This window comes from Fundulus heteroclitus, unplaced genomic scaffold (assembly GCF_011125445.2).
Source record: "Fundulus heteroclitus isolate FHET01 unplaced genomic scaffold, MU-UCD_Fhet_4.1 scaffold_36, whole genome shotgun sequence".
Taxonomy (NCBI): domain Eukaryota; kingdom Metazoa; phylum Chordata; class Actinopteri; order Cyprinodontiformes; family Fundulidae; genus Fundulus; species Fundulus heteroclitus.
The window spans coordinates 3,956,201-3,963,172 of record NW_023396770.1 but is presented as its reverse complement, the minus strand read 5'-3'; positions in this window follow the sequence as shown (position 1 = coordinate 3,963,172).

Here is a 6,972-nt window from a genome sequence, read left to right as displayed (position 1 = left end):
AGTCAGGTTTGTCATTTATCTGGACAAAAAAAAAAAAGTCTAACTCTTTACGGCAAAACCTGACATGTCCGGTTTTCTCGTGGGAGGATTGCACAAACAGTGATGTAATGTTTTGTACCGTACCACAGCAGGAATATTGACCATCTCTCTGAATTATTTCCCTTTTATCTACGTTGGATGGAAACTACAGATGGACAAACATTAATCTGCTGAGGATTCATCTGAGCCATGGTTTATGTTGCAAAGTGATGTCGTTGAAGCCTGATGGATTCATTTCAGGATGTGGAAGGCCAGCTTTACAAAACAATCATTTGCTGTCTGCAGAGGTCAATCGGGTCACCGTTTGTTGAGAAACGAGAGCTCAATAGAGAAAGAGCAACTTGGGAAATGAAAGAATTGGACCCTGACCACACTTATTCAGTAACCATCAACAAGCTTCTGGCTCAATACCGGCTGGATATTTGACTGGATATTTGAGCAGAATTGCTTTGGAGAGTGGAACTTCTGAGGGCTATTCAAGAAGTTTCCTGTTAGACAGCTGCATCCACTGAAAAATCATTTTTATTGTGTGTTTGCCGTCAAACACCCGACTGTATCCAGGTTTAACCCATCGGAGCCAGACTGTTCCCTTCTGATGGCAGAAAATGATTTTCAGTAAAATCCAGGAGCCATCAGGGCACTAGCCTGCCATGAACTGGTAGTTTCTGGATTACCAGTGTCATGGACGACAGTGAAACCAGTTCTATGTCACCATGGACCGAGAAGTTGTTGGACACGAAATACGTTCCTAATCTGAACTAGTTTGCAAGCTAGTCTGAAACTCCCTGCTGTACACATGCCAGATGCTGCCTGGATAAAAAATGTTTCTGGTCAGTGGGAATAAACAAACAAACTGTTTGGTGACAATCTGAAGCTTTCAAACCTATAAATACTGTTCCTAGAGTCAAGCACGAGGGTAGCAGCATCATGATCTGGGGCTCTAAGGAGGACTGCCACACAGTTTTTCAACTACTGCTGAAATCATCAGCTAGAAACAACTTGGTCTTCCAAAGGAAAAGGTTCCCAGAAGACATTGTTCTAGTTTTTGAAAAGATGAAGCTTTGTAACATTAAAGGTTTTGGAGAGCTGTGACCTCAGTCGTGGAGAATCTGACCAGTGGTGGCTTGCTAGCAGAGGACGCTAGACCAAAACCCCATCAAAGTTGCAGGAAGAAAATGTAGACCCAGTAAGCATAAATTCGGAAATATAAAGTAATTATCACATTTGTTCATTCATAAAATGTGTGTAACTCTATGTGTACGTAGACCGAGTTTTAATGTTTCGGTGGTGAGGGGTGCTGGACAAATGACTGTGTATGTATGCTCTCAATCTTTTGACTTCATATTGCTCTTTAAAGATTCTCCTCTTTGTCCCCGTTAACTTCGCCTGCAAGATGAATTATTTATGTTCACAAACACACAAGAACCCTACTTGTCCCGCTGCCGCATCAACTGTTTGGGCCCAAATAGGATTTGGGCCAAACACGTTGCAGTATTGCCTTTCAAGGCGGGACATACCAGTGTGACAAAAGCATGAGCAGCCGAGCCCACAGCAGAACCAACAGGAGGACGCACGCGTAGCTGCTGCTATCAAATCTGTTTAGTCCGAATAAATTATTTATTCTTTGAAACAAAGAACAGCAAGAAGCGCCTTTGACCAGCATGACTTGTTGTGATTTCTCATGGCGCCTGCTGCCTACGACATTTTCATTGGATGCCATGACTAGCTAATACCAAACATTTGTTAAGCAGGGACTAGGTGTCGCTTCGCCCAATCAGCTCGGAGCGTCCTGCTGAATGTCCCTGATTGTGATGGGAGCAGTCCCAGATTGATAACGTGCAGAACGGAGACTGATAGACGTTATCAACCTGGCTCTCCAGGTTATGCGTCCGTCGCCTGAGAGTGATTTCTGTGTCATTCCTCATCCAATCAGATGAACTCATGACACCTGTCAATCAAAGTTAGACCTCTAGTAGCTTAGAGACACAGGAAAAAAGTCACTTAAACATTTATATTTATATTTGCCTATATTTGTTATTTTGACTGTTCCAATTGAAGAAAACCCACAATAAATCCAAACTGTTGCACTTTGTGTTTTGACAGATCATTGTACTTCTATGTTATGGATAAAATAATTTATTAGGAAACATCCAAATTATAGAGATCAGTGCCCATAATGAATATCTCAGACCTATGACCAAAATTATCTCTGAGAAAGGCGCTCTAAAAGAAGAAAATGTTTAAACTGACTTCATTAGTGAAGAAGCACCAAGGATGTTTCTATTCCGGGGTTCATCTTTGTTTAAGAAGTGATGATGTGGAATATGTAATTTGTTTTTGTGTATTTAAGATTAGAGTAGGCTTAGAAACTGATATAAGTGTAGAACAGAAAGAATGTACTTTCTTTTTACCCTGGCTGTATTTGAACATAGAAACTATATCTGTGTGAAGAAACTATAGAGTTTCTGCACACAAAATGTGTTTTTCTTCTGAAATTATGAAAGTTATTTTATAGTCCCACTGCTCTTTTTCATCGTGGGCCATTGTCTGTGGCTGTGACAAATAGATAGTCAAAATATTTAATGTAGGGTATGTGTTGTTTAGAGCTTCTGCAGCCATCTGTGCACCGTGTTAAAGTGAGCGGTGTGGGTGATAGTTTGCATTACAGCTGAGCTCATTTTTTATTCTCCCCAATTACTGCCTTTCCTTTTATAAAATAAATAATCCAAAGGATCAAGTGTGGATTTATCTCCTTCTGGGGAGGCTTTAGTCTTGTCTTTTATTGTTTTACAGCTTTAAGAAGTCCAGGCTTCGTCTTATTTAGATAGATTAAATTGCTGTGCAACATCATCAGCCACCCTCTTCATTGTGTAAATGCCAAATGGAGGAGATCTGCTTTCCTAAATAGATCCGTCTACTGTTGTCTGTTTTTTTTTAGTGTTTCAATCTTTGTAATTGCTTATCTTGATTACTGTAATCATCTTCTCTTCACCGCTCATTGATGTCATTTTTCGTCTTTACACTCGGATTCTTGATTACTTCGAACTACCCCTTCAGTTCACTTCATTACAGCTTTTATGTTGATCAGCAAGTCTGGGCTCTTGTTCGCAGGCGGCCGTTTTCCTGCCTTTAAATGGAAAGACTTTCTTTCACAACTATCAGCAACTTCTGAACTTTTGGTGATTAAGTGAAAAGAAACATTTTTCTGAAGTGGAGATTTACATAAATAAAAAAATAAGATTAGAGTTCTCACCACTTTGTGTTCTTTTGCTGATAACACGCAAGTTTATCACCTGTGTTTTCGTTTATTGACTCGCAACATGAGGTTTAAAGAGGCAAGGTTGTGAGTTTCGTCTGTTCTTATGCACCAAACCCTAGTTCAGACATACACCATGTCCAAGCCCAAGATGGTCCATAAGTGTACTTGGAGCCAGGCCACTTTGGGCCAAACCTTCACCATCACTTTAGTAACCATGTCATTAGACCTACGGCATTATATCTTGGACAAACAGAGCTGTCAACTGATCACCTCCAGGTAGAAACTTGGATCCAGAGGCTGCTGGACAGATCTGGTAAATCTAGACTTAGAGACTTAGACTTAGACAACTTTATTTATCATTTTGTATGCACAGAGTGCGTACAGAACGGAATTTTGTTGCATACAGCTTGTAAATTGCAGCAAAATTAAATTACAGTATAAGGTGCAGCAGTGATTTAAACGAGTGGCGAGGGGGAGATGGGGACCCCTTAGGATGGAGAGATTGATGCATTTTACCACCAGATTGTAAATCAAGGGTGTGAAGATACTTATGTAACCAATTCCCCTAATACAATGACAAAGTAATGACTCATATCATTGAACCCTGGCAGCTCCCTCATGCCGTACATTTTCACTGCTTTTCTCCTCGGTGGCAGAAACTGAATATGGTTTGAATGCTTTTGTAAAAGTCTAAAACCATAGCATCACATTTGTAATTGTGTTACACCCCTGTAGAGGGAATAAAGAAGAACAGACATTAACGCGGTGACGCTTCGGTCACTTCCAGTGTTGTAATGGACAAGCATTAGCAACACGTTTCCCCAGCAACAGTGCATCTTACTCCAATAATTTTTACCTGAAGAAAGAAATTACCATTTACATTTTTACATAGATTACCATGGATCAAAGACTATTAACTTTAGCAAAATCATAATACAAAACGATATTATTGTCCTTTTGATCTTGTTGTTTTTTTTCAACTGAAAACAGTTTTATAACCTCTACATTTTTTTCCCATCCTGCTCTTGGTGAAGGCGGACGCTTTTCTTTTCTCCTCTCTCTTTCCCCTCTCCTGTATGTTGTATCTTCTACTTCTATCAATCCTTTTGGAGCCTTTTTTCTTACATATCTTCCGTCCGTCTTTTTCCGCTTATCCGGGGTCGTGTCGCAGGGGTAGCATTATTTGTGGGGAGGCCCAGACGTCCCTCTCCCCAGCCACTTCGGCCAGCTCCTCAGGAGGAATCCCAAGGCGTTCCCAGGCCAGCCGGGAGACATAGTCCCTCCAGCGTGTCCTGGGTCTTCCCCTGGGCCTCTCCCCGGTGGGACTTGCCCGGAACACCTCACCAGGGAGGCGTCCAGGAGGCATCCTGACCAGATGCCCGAGCCACCTCAACTGGCTCTTCTCGACGTGAAGGAGCAGCGGCTCTACTCTGAGTCCTCCCCGGATGACTGAGCTCCTCACCCTATTTCTCATATCTTCCAAACTATAAATTATGGATCTGGTCAACTGGACTCTCAACACAATTGATCAAATTTTCTCAACGAGAAGACTGGGTGAACGAGAGCCCCCTTTGCCCGACAGGACATGTGCAGACTCAGAAAAACAAGAGTCTGCCTGCCCAAAACAAATGCTCTTATAAGAATCTGGCCTCTCCGTGTCGGTCTTGAAAGGGAGCCAATCTTATTATCTCCTGGATGTAATATAAACCAGACACTGACATCTGTCACCTGAACAGAGCGCTACTGAACTGCCTGATCACCATCACTATCAGATTCTGGCTGCGAGATGTATTTGCCACAGTTCACAGACTCTCACACACACACCACCTCTAATGCACTTTGTTTCCTTTTTTCTCTGCTTGTCATTTAGTTGGAGTTTAGAAAGGTCAGATCAGAGACCTTAAGTTGTAGCTTGACTATGTTAATGTATCAATACAAATAATTAAGCTTTGAAATGTTGGTGATGAAACTTGTTCCAGTGAAACAATGAAACAAAATAAGTTATTCTAGTTGTAGCTTTAAGAAAGTTGGACAAGATTACTTTAGATCAGAAATCCACAAGAATATACTTAGATTATTTTGTATGAATAGAAACAATAAAGTACTTTAATTTTATGCTTTCTGTATGTTTGTTAATGTATAAAAGAAGTCTAGTCATATATTTTACTTAGCTTATTCCTTTGTTAATGTAATATTTCCCTCTGTAATGTTTTCCTGTTCATGTACAGCTCTTTAAATCGTCTTACTACTGAAAAGTGTTATATAAATACACTTATCTTGCCTTGCCTTAAAATTGCTACTCACCATGGATGCCAGGACCATTTACTGGGGTTTGATAATGACCAACTTGATCACGTGAACAGTTAAAAAACAGGTGATGACATCACATGCAAATCCAGGATAAAACAGTGCCTTAAGTAGCATTTCTGTCATTGATGTGTTCCTGATGTGGGAGGCTAGGAGTCTTTCAAATTTACAGAAGCTCCCTTTCTTTTTTGTCAGTGTAGATTAAACTCCAACATGGAAACTCCTTATCTTTGTTCTTTTTTCAGATTTTTTTTGGACAGGGTCTCAAGGAGTCATTGTGGAGTGGACTGTGTCTGGTTTTGGGAACCTCACGGTTTCATATTTGCCTTTTGTAGCTGATGTGATTGTGTTGGCCCTGCAACAGTCTGCTGCCTGACTGCAACAGTCTGCTGCCTGAAGTATGAGGCCATGGTTATCAAATTAAAGATGGCGGATCGGTCTCCAGTTAATCAGTGATGGCAGGATGAGGCAAAGGATGAACAGATAGATCTTGGAGTCTGCAGTGATGATACTGTTATGACTCAATGGCTCAGGTTCCAGCCTCCACAGTCCTGAGATGTTGATCATGACCAACAAAAATAAATAAATCATAGATACGACTATCTGAAATGAGCTTCCCCTGTAGGTGGTCCGGCCCTGTCTCAGAGATGGGCAGAGCAGGTACATCATCCACATCAAAATGAGTCGACTGAGGTGATTCCTAGGGGTGATTGTGGCTCAGTCACCTACCGATCGGCATGAATGTGAGCGTGAATGGATGAATGTTTAGTGTAAAGCTCTTGAGTGGTTGCTATGACTATATAAGTTGAGTCCATTTAACATTTATCTGATTAGGATGCCTTTCTCTCGTGACTTGGAGCAGACACAGAACTTCCTTATATCCCCTGAAAGGTGCTGATGACGTCTGGGTTTCTGTCTGTAAACCAACTTTGGATAAGTCAAAGTGGGAGGATTGTAATGTATCTAATAGACTATCCTAAAGTGTGCATAGGATTGAGTCTGCAGTGAACCGATGCTATCCAATGACTAGATTTAGCAGGAACGTAAGGATTTCTTTGAATTATTCGCATTATTTTACAAATACAGGATTGAGGCTGTTTTTCACATCAAGAACTCAGCTAATCTAACCCTGTTTATAGCTCTCATCTTCCCCATTATAGATGCATTCACACAACTCTGACATATATATCACATTGAAGAGAAAATTGCAATGTTACCCTTGTTAGAACTGATTCATACCCACAGAACAGGATAAAAGGATAAAGTTCAAAGATACCCATAACAGCGAAAGTCCGACACACATCTCACAGTAATAAGTCAGAATCAGAAATCTGCAGCCCTCCCTTCAGGAGTTTCTGTAATAGTCG